At 45.1% G+C, this 12,405-nt stretch overlaps 1 protein-coding gene and 1 long non-coding RNA gene across 2 annotated transcripts in view; one reads left to right on the forward strand and one right to left on the reverse strand.

Annotated features, from left to right (window-relative positions):
- The window catches only part of LOC122462459 (interferon lambda-3-like), a 34,741-nt gene that overhangs the window by 14,320 nt on the left and 8,016 nt on the right, over positions 1-12,405 (forward strand). The gene's annotated exons all lie outside the window — the stretch shown is intronic.
- LOC122462461 overlaps positions 1-12,405 on the reverse strand; it is a 61,678-nt gene that overhangs the window by 7,739 nt on the left and 41,534 nt on the right. The window lies entirely within an intron of this gene.

Here is a 12,405-nt window from a genome sequence, read left to right on the forward strand (position 1 = left end):
ATTGTGCTTGTGTATTTCTTTACAGCTGGCAAAGAAGAAAGAAATGATTTTGCAGCATTGTATTGGATGTATGACTAGAACTGTTCACTTCTAGATGCTTGGGCCTGGGTGAAGCAGCTGTATTCTAAAGCCTGGTGAGAGTAAACAGCTAGAGACTCCAATTTACAACTCCATTGCCTGGTTTGGGGTATAACTTAGCCCACCTCCGCAGGTGCAGAGAGTCCTCTTGGATCGGAATGGTTCTTGTTCAGCTGTGCCCGGGCGTGGGGTTGGTGGTCACACAGAAAGGTTGGAGGCCCAGCAGAGCAGGGGAATGGCTGGGGGATCCACTAGTACCGCCTTTCCCGACATAGAGGGGCCTGGAAGGTGTATGCATTAAGATGGTCCTTCAATAGCATGTGACAGGGTTAAAAGGAGCATCAGTAGGTTGCATTTGTCTGAAGAGGGGCTCAGCTCTCAAGAGTTTGGAAGATGCTGGACTATGGGTGCTAGGGCCGGGGCACAGGGGCTCTGCTGACGGGGTGGTTGGTTGCAGTGGCAGGTGTCGGAGCAGCAATGATGCCATTCCACAGCTGCGGGTCAGCGGGGAAGGGATTCCCTCCCACTCTACCTTGCCAACTTCCCCAGAGCACGCCTGTTTACTCCAAGGCCTTGCCCATTGCCATAAGCTAAACTGTACTAGGCCTGCTTTAAACAAACTACATGTGTCTACGTAGCCTTCTGCACGGACTTCACTACTTGGGTTTAAAAATCACCGGCTAAATTAAGCCAGGACAACTTTCTTGTGCACACAAGGTGTGAATCAGTGAAATAGCGCCTCAGAGCCAAATTCTGCTCCATTACATCCAGGCAGCCCTTCTGCAGTCAATGGCATTGGATATCTGTGACTGGGAGCAGAATTTGAACCCAGCTCTAGATCTGGCCCAGAGTCTTTAGAGAAGCCTGACAAACCTGCTGGGCTCTGCTTAGTCTCTGAGCAGCCTGGGGCTCACGAAGACTTTAACTGCACCAGAACTGGCCAAAGATACTCTCTTACAGCTCAGTGAACTCACCCTGAGTCCGTGGAAGCAGCAGTACCTGAGAGTCCTATACTTCTTCCCTGCTCCTTGAAGAGGAGGAGGCATCTGTGATAACAAATAACTGAGCTGGATCTTGATCTCATTTACATGGGCATAACCAAAATCAGGATCTGTCCCACCATGTGTTAGATCATTGCAAACAATTAAGGGCTTTTACTGTTTTACTCTGGAAGACATTTCTTCTAGTAATGACATCACTAAGTAACCTTGTCAGTAGCTCCTCCCACCCCCCAAAAAAATCCCAAAGACCCATGAGGCCTGTTCCAAAGACTCTTCTCTCTTGGCCATACCTTCTACACAAGGGGCCAAAATTGGTAGGAGAGAGGCACAGAGCCATTACTGCATCTGCACCCCCTCCAAAGCTGCTAGGTAAATTCCAGGTTAGCAGTTTGGCAGCAGAAATCTTGCTGCGAAGCTGTCATAAGTCGATAAAGCAGCTGGAATAGAACTGAGAATCAGCTCCCAGAGAAAAATGTCAGTGTTGGTTGGAACACAGCTGATATAAGCCGTGTAAGGATGTGTTATTCCTTTACTTTAGCAAAGCTTTTGATACAGTCTCCCACAGTATTCTTGCAAGCAAGTTAAAGAAGTGTGGGCTGGATGAATGGACTAGAAGGTGGATAGAAAGCTGGCTAGATCATAGGGTTCAACAGGTAGTGATCAATGGCTCCATGTCTAGTTGGCAACCGGTATCAAGCGGAGTGCCCCAAGGGTCGGTCCTGGGGCCGGTTTTGTTCAATATCTTCATTATTGATCTGGAGGATGGTGTTTGCAGATGACACTAAACTGGGAGGAGTTGTAGATACGCTGGAGGGTAGGGATAGGATACAGAGGGACCTAGACAAATTAGAGGATTGGGCCAAAAGAAAGCTGATGAGGTTCAACAAGGACAAGAGCAGAGTCCTGCACTTAGGACGGAAGATCCCATGCACTGCTACAGACTAGGGACCGAGTGGCTAGGCAGCAGTTCTGCAGAAAAGAACCTAGGGGTTACAGTGGACGAGAAGATGGATATGAGTCAACAGTGTGCCCTTGTTGCCAAGAAGGCTAATGGCATTTTGGCTGTGTAAGTAGGAGCATTGCCAGCAGATCGAGGGATGTAATTGTTCCCCTCTATTCGGCATTGGGGAGGCTTCATCTGGAGTACTGTGTCCAGTTTTGGGCCCCACACTACAAGAAGGATGTGGAAAAATTGGAAAGAATCCAACAGAGGGCAACAAAAATTATTAGGGGGCTGGAACACATGACTTATGAGGAGAGGCTGAGGGAACTGGGATTGTTTAGTCTGTGGAAGAGAAGAATGAGGGGGGATTTGATAGCTGCTTTCAACTACCTGAAAGTGGGTTCCAAAGAGGATGAATCTAAACTGTTCTCAGTGGTGGCAGATGACAGAACAAGGAGTAATGGTCTCAAGTTGCAGTGGGGGAGGTTTAGGTTGGATATTAGGAAAAACTTTTTCCCTAAGAGGGTGGTGAAGCACTGGAATGCGTTATCTAGGGAGGTGGTGGAATCCCCTTCCTTAGAAGTTTTTAAGGTCAGGCTTGACAAAGCCCTGGCTGGGATGATTTAGTTGGAGATTGGTCCTGCTTTGAGCAGGGGGTTGGACTAGATGACTGTTGCTTGATTTAGGGTGTTAATAATACACAACCCATGTTCTGGTGTTTTATATGATAACAGCATTACTTGGTCTTTAACCTTCCAAGTATTCTCTCTCTGGTTTTTGTCAAAGTAAGTCTTTGCTTTTCCTTGGATTTTCCCAATTTGGCTGCTACCCACAAGTGGATTTTATTTAAATGTTTTTGCAGATTCTGCAGGTCGGTATCCATTTTTATTCCCTCTAATTGAGTGCCACTGGTGTGCCAAATTAAATGTTTTGGTAATCGCATCGTTCAGCCTGTCATCACGTTAAAGGGTGCTTTATCAGTAGATGCAGCCAGTGTTGCTCTCAATGCCATTAAAATTAGAGGCATGAGAGCATCCCAGTTACGTCCATTGGCATCAACCAGTTTCCTCAATATCACTTTTTATAGTCCGATACCATGGCACACTCATGTAGGATCACTGTTGAGTTATCCTTTGCCTGTTCTACAGTAAGACACAACAATTGGTTATCCAAATTAAGAACACATCCCTGTTTGTATAGGAAATCAGTTCCCAATAGGCTATTCCTTGGGACTGCTAATTTCATCAATGCAAAGGTATGAACCTTTCTTAGGTGACATATTTGTACTTCAATGGGTTTAGAAAGTGTGGTAACAACCTGATTACTTGCAAAAGTTGCAAGTGTTTTTGTACACCCTGATGACAGAGAAGAGGATCTAGGATCCTTGACATGGATAATGCTAATTGCTGCCCCAGTATCTATAATAAAATTCCTGTGGCGGCCCCCTACCACAGCAGATACTGTGGGTCTCCTGCTTGCATCCCTGCCTAAAGGGGCTATGACTACGCTCGGGGCCGACTGGCGTCATGATGAGTAATTTGTAGAGTATGCAGACAAATTATCTATGGGTTTTCCCTGTATCTCTCCGGAGGCTGTCCACCGGAGAGAATGAAATGGGTCAACCGAGGCCACCAGATGGTTCAAGGGTGCTGGACCTTGGCCTTCTATCATCAGCTCATTCATGCAGGCTTGGAGTTCCTGGATATCCTGTCGTTGAGCCTCAAGCGTCTGCTGCACTGTTTTAAACATCATTACAACTGAGTCCTCATCTTTGTGGGGAGGCGGTGACTTGGGTCTCTGCAGGCATGAATTGTTCTGTGCGGCATTTGAAAAGAAAGGAAAATGGTCCCAGGCCCATACATGGGATCCAAACACATAACCCTGTCGAGAGGCACGCCCACTTGAAGGTCCGGGGTTACTACGTGAGTTAGGGTCATTTTGGTACCTAGGGAATTTAGGAACACCTCAGCCTAACCCTGGGGGTCCCTTAATCCTCACAGTGGGCTTAGCTCATGGTTCCTGAAGTATTTGAACAGGGGCTCCACACTCACCTATTTGGGGGCCTCCCTGAGAATATGCCTTGGCCAGTAAGGCTAATGCCTCCTTTAAAGAAGTATCATCAGTTATATGCATGTTAATCATTTCCCGTAAATGGGGAAGAGAGGTATTAACCAACAAACTAACGTATGTGGCTCATCTGTTTCTTATTTCATGTAACCGTGCCATGCTGCACTTAACCACAGGTGAAATTGTTGTGGGGACTGAAGAACTATACAAGTTCTGAGTTATTGCAGCCTCTTGGCAGCAATTAATAAATAGATTTATCAACTCCCCCGCCACCACTAGTGTGAATCATCGGGCCCGATACTACTGCTAATATCTTATTGGTACCATTCGTTATAACTTCAACCTTTAACAAAACCCCTTAAATGCATGTATCGCTTTCAATAATAACACTATTACTCTTGATCTTGCAAGATTAAATTTCAAAACCTCTAATCTAAAACTCTAAGTTAAACCACAATACAGAACAGGAAATACTGGGATTGGTGCCAAGCCACAGCCACAGGAAATCAGGTTCCTGTGCTCTTAAGAGTGAGGGGTTAAGACACACAATCTTGCTCTCTAACTCTCTGTAACTTTAACTCTTTACTTATGCCTCAGGTGAGATTCTCAGGGGCCTAAGGATGCCTGGAATCCCTGAAAATTCCTGTCACACACTCCTCGAGTCTCCTGGCTGGCTCACCAGTCTGTTGCCTGATTTATGGTGTTAATAATATTGATTTGGATAGTGTGGGTTTTAGGCTCGCTAATCTGTTTGATCAGAAGATTAAAGTTCTTGTCCCAAATCAGGCTCCACAGAATTTACAAAGGACCCTCAGGGGTATGACAGGAAGCTCACACTGAGACAGATATATAAGAGCTAAGAGCTATCAAAGCTAACTTAGAGTTTACTTGACTAACTTAAACTTAAAATCAAAACCTAATAAACAAAACTAAGAACAAAAGCTTAGGTAAATCAAGCTTAGCCTAGTCCCCTTGAAACTTAAAAAGTTAAGAAAAACAAGTACAGTCTACTAATAGTAGTAGTCATAGTAGATAGAGGAATAGAATAGAGTAGAAATAGAGATAGTGAGTACTCTAGCGAGGTGGGTCACCTCTTTTATAGGGCACAAGTGCCAGAAATCCTTTCCTCTATGCCCAAATTTCATTCCTCACCCACAAAATGTTAGGGTATGCTTATTCCATAGGCTAGTATGTTTGTGCAAATTGATGACATGTATATACACACATATGTTTTTTTTAGTCATGCCAGTTCTTTCCTTGTGGTGTACCTGTTAAGTCTGTGGGTACTAACTTGGAAACCCCCTATACCATTCTTCCATTATCTATCTGTCCAGATAAAAGGTCTTAGACATATGTGTCGGTACTTATCTAGGTAAAAGGTCTTCATATAGATATGGTAACTTTGCCTTAGCTTAACATACAGGATATGGCCTGTAGGTTCCTTTGCATTAAAGCCAAACTTATTTTAATATAAATTTATATAAACATATTACAATAAACCAAAATAATTAAACTATAAGAAAATATATATATATATGCAAGCAAGTTAATCCTATAGGCTACAATGACCTCCTGAGGTCCCTTCCAAACCTGATATTCTATGATTCTAAACCAATGGTGAGTGTGTGATACATGTCCCCGATCCAGAAGACATGGGTCTGCTACAGATGCAGCTAAGGATGCATGACTTTTCAGCTCAAACTGTAACAGCTCGTGCTTTTGTCTCTAGGGGCTTGGTTCAACCCTAGGTGTGTTGAACAAGATGGTTGCTATCACATTAGCACAGCCCGTTTTTCTCCTCTCTTTGCAAAGCCAATGGGCAGGGGGTTTTTTGAGTGCTCCTTCCCTGAATACATATTCCAACATGTTTGTTTTTTCAATGAAAGAAAAATTGATATTGATCCATCAGAGAGCAGCAAAAGCATGTGGATACACAATGCAGTGAAACATTTATCAGACAAAATGTTAAGAGTTTGCCTTCAAAAAAGGTTATGATGAACGGACAGGTTATTTTTAGAACCACAAAAACAGTATTGCTAACTCTCAGGACTTTCTCGGGAGTCTTGCAGCAGACCGTGTTTTTGTTAGAGCCCCAGCTGCTGGAATCAAGTTACTACTGGAGAATCTCAGCTTTGAATGGTTTAAAGTAAGTTCCGAGCCCTCATGGCGGCAGAGAAAGGCATGAAAATGTTCATCCCAAATGCTCCAATTCTTCAAGGCAACTGCAAAGAACCCAACATTTAATCTCACGATTTTTAATACAATCTGGTGATTTCCAAGGCTTGACTCATAATTTTTAAACACCTGGGGTTGCAACGCTGTGAAAAGTGCCTTCACTGTATCCCTTTTGAAGGGAAAGTGGGAATGTGTAAAAAGCACCACTCCAGAATCAGTTCCACTCATTGCATTGGCTAAGACAGCGTTACGCTTTTCAGATATCTTAAAGCCAAAAATACATTTGTGTCACCCACTATTAATGTAGCCCTTCTTGTCAGCCATAGCAATTATCCATCCTAGGTTTCTTTCATGTAAGGTATAATATGTCTAGCGGGTGAAACAAAAGTATCCATAGCTCAGCTCCTCAAAGGTATTTAGGTGCCTAACTCTCAATGGAGTTTGGAATACCTTTAAGGAGCTGGGCCCACATCAGTAAATTAAACTGGGTCAGATGCACTGGTACTTTCTAGCTGCTTGGGTCCACTCCAGTGACTCAAAGCAGCCAGGAACTCGGCTTACTTCCCCAGCCAGTTTAACCGGGGTTACTGATGCCCTGAGCTGCCTGAGCAGCTGGTGCGTACCAGTGAATCTGCCTCCCTCTCTTTCCTCACAGAATTACTGTATCTTCAGAATGCAGCTTAACATGGTGATGATTACTGTATGGATTTGCGAACAGAATTTTCCCCTTTTGGGACCCAGGATTGATTCATAATTGCCTTAGGCCCTTGCTAATATTTTAGCTCAGTGTTAACCACTCCAGAGCAATCTGAGTTACAACTGCATTTATAATAATCACCTGTATCGCTGTGTCAAACAGTTATTCTTTGTGTTAGCTAGTGTATTAAGTATGTAATGAAATTGGGACACAGAATGAGCCAATGGTCTCCCTGTGTTATAAATCAATAGCTAGGTTACATGGTGTTAACATTTCACTGCTCTTAATTAAAAAGGATATTTGGAGGATACGTATTCTGCAGGGGCTCTTTTACACTCTCTGAGTTGGAGGCCCAGTTGAAACCCCTTTAAAATGTGGGCCCAGATTCTCAAAGATATTTAGGCTCCTACCATCCACTGAAATCAGTGGAAGTTAGATGGCTAAATACCTTTATTGCAGGAGTCTCGTGAGAATATTGTACATTGTTCTTGGTGAAAAGAACAAAATTAAAGTAGTGCTTGAGAGAGATTCCAGTAGAGTGGAGCATGAAGTTGATTTTATCTGCAAATATATCTGGGCGTGCTATGCACATGAGCGTTTCTATTGCAATTACATTGCAAATGAAATTTGCAGGTGTAGAAGAGGGGATTTTGATGTAAATGATAGTCCAGTAAGAGTTTGACTGAGAGACTCAGATCCCCTAAGGCATCAACTGATTTAAATGGGAGTTAGGCACCAAAATACCTTTGAGGAGATCTGAGCTAAACTGACTAGGTTGTTTACCATCATTGTTTGCAGTGTTGTAGCCAGGGTATTAGAGAGACACGGTGATGAGGTAATTTATTTTATTTGACCAACTTCTGCTGGTGAAAGGCACAAGCATTCAAGCTACACAGAAGACCGGAAGAAGAGCTCTGTGTAGCTCTAAAGCTTGCACCTTCCATATTGTTGCAATACAGGATATTACCTCACCCACCTTGTCTGGCTCATTTAAATCTACCACTGACCAGCAATCAGATGGCACGAAGGTGTGGCTATGAATCTGGACTAGATTCAAACAAGTAACTGATGAAAGGCTAACTCTCCCATTACCAGTCACAGGAGCCATCTCTTCCCCTTGTGTCTTCACAGCAGAACAGTGATTAGCTGTCAAACAAAAGTGAGTCTGAAAACGGACATCCACAAAGCGGAGGCAGAGCAGACGTCCCGTGGCGCTCCCACAACCCAAAATTAACTCTGCAAACATCATCTCTGGACATCCTAGAGTATGGGAGAAACTCTCATGCCAGCTGGCCTTACCAATGCTATATTCGTTAAGAACAGCAGGATGATATTTACTTGATCCTGTGTGAGCACAGGGAGCTGGACTTGGTGACATCTTGAGTTTCATTCCAGCCCTACATTTCTGTGATTCTATCTTGACAGACAATATTACAGCAAAATGTCTCCTTTAGATACCCAGATGGAGCTTCACAGACTGCATTATCTTCCATTTTCTGATGTATAAATAGAATAAAAATTTATTAGCAAATGTACATACCCCTTCCCCTGACCTGACTAGGCTTTGGGAGCGAGATCTCATCTCTATTCTCAAGTGCCCCATTTCAGTGCCAGTGATGAATGTGTTCACAAACACAAGGGATAAAAGCACATAAGTGTCTTAGGAGCCTATTTCCAATTGACTTTCAGGGAAATGTGGACCCCCAAAGGCCCAGATCCTGAAAGGTATGTGGGCCTGGAACCCCCAATGATTTCTGTCTGGGCCTTAAGTCATTTTTGAAAATGGGGCATAGACTTCAAAATCACATAGGCCCTTTTGAATGTTTTTTTTCCCCAAATCCCTCACCTAAAACACACACAAACAAAATACCTGCCAAATAAGAGTGACCTATTTATGGCCAAAACACATTAATGTGGGCCTGGAAAATGTGTTAGTCAAATAACGAATTATATCTACAGTATCTAATGTTCCTTAGAGTAAAAATACAGTTTAAGAAATTTGTGTAAGTGATAAGTCTCCCTGTTCCCTGGAGGTCTCTTTCATGAGCTGTACGTTCAGAGATACCATCTTCATTTCCAGGAATTAAGGTGAGGAAGGTGCTTGCAGTTGTTTTGTGAACAGTGAAAAGGGAGTATACTGATTCACAAAAAGATGCTTACAAATGTACTCTGTTGTTTTACAGATCATGTACCCTTTCCCCTGGTATATTCCCTAAGTACTGTGACAGGGTCCAGCCAGATGGCTACAGGAGAGTGATAGAAGGCAGATATATTAGCCCCAGGCTAAACAGGTCCCTTTTCCCTGAGCAAGGTAACAGGAGCAGTTCCAGAACAAATCAGGAACTTGCTGGAACCAATTAAGACAGACAGTTTAATTAGGACACCTGGAACCAATTAAGAAGCTGCTAGAATCAATTAAGACAGGCAGACTAATCAGGGCACCTGGTTTGAAAAGGACCTCACTTCAGTCAGTGGGGGGTGTGCAAGGAGCTGAGAGTGAGAGCGCATGCTGCTGGAGGACTGAGGAGTACAAACGCTATCTGGCATCAGGAGGAAGGTCCTGTGGGGAGGATACAGAAGGTGTTGGGAGGAGGCCATGGGGAAGTAGGCCAGGGAGTTGTAGCTGTCACGCAGGTGTTACACGAAACACTGTAGACAGCTGTGATCCACAGGGCCCTGGGCTGGAACCTGGAGTAGAGGGTGGGCCTGGGTTCCCCCCATCCTCCCAACTCCCTATTGGATACAGGAGGAGTTGACCTGGACTGTGGGTCCCACCAGACGGGAAGGTCCCTGGCCTGTTCCCCGATCCACTAGGTGGATCAGCAGAGACTGCGAGGATTGTTCTCCTTCCTTTTCCCCATGTTGGCTAGTGATGAGGTTAGCTGAGTGAATGGCAGGTTTGAGCCACTAGCAAAAGTGGCCAAACTGAGGGCTGAGGTAAGCAAATCCGCCAATAAGCACAGGACCCACCAAGGCAGAGGAGGAACTTTGTCACAATACCCAATGTTCTCCCAAAGGCTTCACTACTGGGAATGGCAAAGTGTTATTCCTCAGCATCTTTGGGGCATGTCTGAATGTGCTTTCATCAAAGGCAATACATGTGGGAATCACAAATCTGCATGGCAGGGCACAGTGACTTTGCCGGTGGAAGAGGTGCCTAAATACTTGTCTGTGAAACTTTCAGTCCTTATTACCCTATCACATGGGGATTGACCCCTTTAGGGGAGATGGTCCCCATCTGTGACAAATTAGCTGCCTCACAGGTAAGGCTGAGGGGCTAAGGGTCAGAAGAGCACCTGGTCCTCATAAGGACCAGCAAGAACTGAAGATTAGTTGACTGCAGGAGCAAGGGAAAGCAAGCAAGCCTGTCTGGCTCTTGTAGGAGTCCCAGGCTCAGGACAAGGGGGTGGGTGGGCTGTCTCTGGGAACTGTAGCCCATGTTGGGCTGAGGATCTACTTTGTTCTGACATTTTTGACAACACTTCTGGTTAGCCAATACATTATGCCCTGAGGCAAGAGCCTGAAACAGTCCCTGGGGTGATATTGATGCTTCCTTGGCTAGTGGGAGCCCAGCAGCTTTCATGTGGTGGAGAACATGGGCCACTGATTGCGCCCTGGGTGTCTGCTGGGGCCCCCATCCGCACTCCTAATAAATGGAGAGGATGGAGGGCATTCTCTGCCCGCTGATGGCTCAACAGGAATAACAGCTCCCCTCCTGCACAGCCAACAAAAGAAGAAGGAGGCTCAAACACCAGCAGCAGAAATCATTCCTGAGACATCCTGAGAAACAGGGCCCACAAGAAGACCACGAGGCCTTCCTCTGCACCTTTGAGAGGGCGACCAGTGCTGCCAGTGGGAAGAATCGACGTGGGCAGCCCCAGCCCTTTCCATAGGGCTTTGGAAGAACCACCAGCCCCCTCCACCAGTCATTCCCACAACCTAGTGGGAGCTTTTAAACCTCACTGTCAGCTGTATTACTTATGAATTGCATGTCAAGAGTTAAGGATCCAGCATGCTGTTAGCATTAAAGAAGCTCATGTGGAAATATAGGGTCATATTCTGGCTTCCTTTGAGATTTTCCCCCAGTGGGCACTGTCAGGGTAAGATCGTGGGCAGCCAGACCTAGTGGTCAGAGCCAGGGTCCACAGTCAGGAGCCAAGAGTCAGCTGGGTCAGGATACTGGGAGATCAGACACAGGAGACAAACCAGAGGTCAGGATGCCAGGAAATCAAGCCAGGGGAGAAGCAGGCACAAGGAACACAGTCCAGAGCAGGGTGGATCCCAGTTGTTCAGAAAGTAAGTAGGGCCAGCGGGCCAATCAGCTGCTCTGGGACTCCACCAATGGGACATCAAGGGTGGAGCCTCAAACTGGGGCTGGGCTTCATGGGTCCTGGGTCAGCAGTTGTCAGCAGGCTGCCGAGTGGAAAGTTGAAGTGTGGCTGCTCCTGTGAACCCTATGGACCTGGGTCTGAGCGTCATGACAGGCACAAACTAATGTAGTTTTCACAACTGTATTTTGCCCCAAATTCTCCCAGCCAGGTGTGTACATTACATCATCCAGGAAGAAGAGTGATCTACAGAGGGGGGAGGTCCTCTAGCTGCTGGAAGATGGGCTGGATCTCAGTTGAGCAGGCCCCCATACTGATTCTGTACGAGATGGCCTCTCTGAGATCCAAATGGAGGCCTTATGGAGCACTGACTGCTTTGCATTTTAGTGTGGTCAGCACAGGGGCACAGCTATGGTGGCCCAACTAAAATCCACACAGTCAACACAGGCTCTCCATGGGCCGTCCAGCTGGATCTCAGAGGGATTTTCCTGGCTGCACCTGCACCATGTGTAAAATAGCTAGCATTGGACCCAAGATAAGGAAAATGTTTGACTCCGGGAGGTAACAGACATAATGGTGCTGTGAAAAGGACGTTGCTTTGAAACTCTGGTGACCATGCTATATTTTGATCTCGATACAATGAATTAACTGAAGCTTCTAGTTAATAAGATTAGAAGAGAATTAGACCTCAAAACTCAGAGATACTACAGCCCAAGCAACCATAATGCAACAGGGTCTGTGAGTTCAGAGCCATGGTGATGAGACGCTGAGTCCTAATCATGGAAATCAGCCAGGAGATGAAATTCAGCTCATTTCAGCTGTTTCTTAGCAACACAGCCAATTATTAATAAATGCATGCCATAGAAGAGAAATTTGCACTTTTGCTATTACTTTGTCTCGGCTTTACTTTCAGTTGTTTGTACTCAGAAATGAAAGATGACTTTGATTGTTTCCATCTTATTTTCTGACAAGGTGAACTCCAACTCACCGAATGTTCCCCAGCTAATCTTGGTTTTGCCTACACATGTGAGAAGATGCAGCGCAATGCATGCAAATAAGGAGATATACACAGAGAAAACTCATCCATTTACAATAACTCTGCCTAGCACCTTTCAT

The sequence above is a fragment of the Chelonia mydas genome, chromosome 11 (genome assembly GCF_015237465.2).
Source record: "Chelonia mydas isolate rCheMyd1 chromosome 11, rCheMyd1.pri.v2, whole genome shotgun sequence".
In the NCBI taxonomy this organism is placed as follows: Eukaryota; Metazoa; Chordata; order Testudines; family Cheloniidae; genus Chelonia; species Chelonia mydas.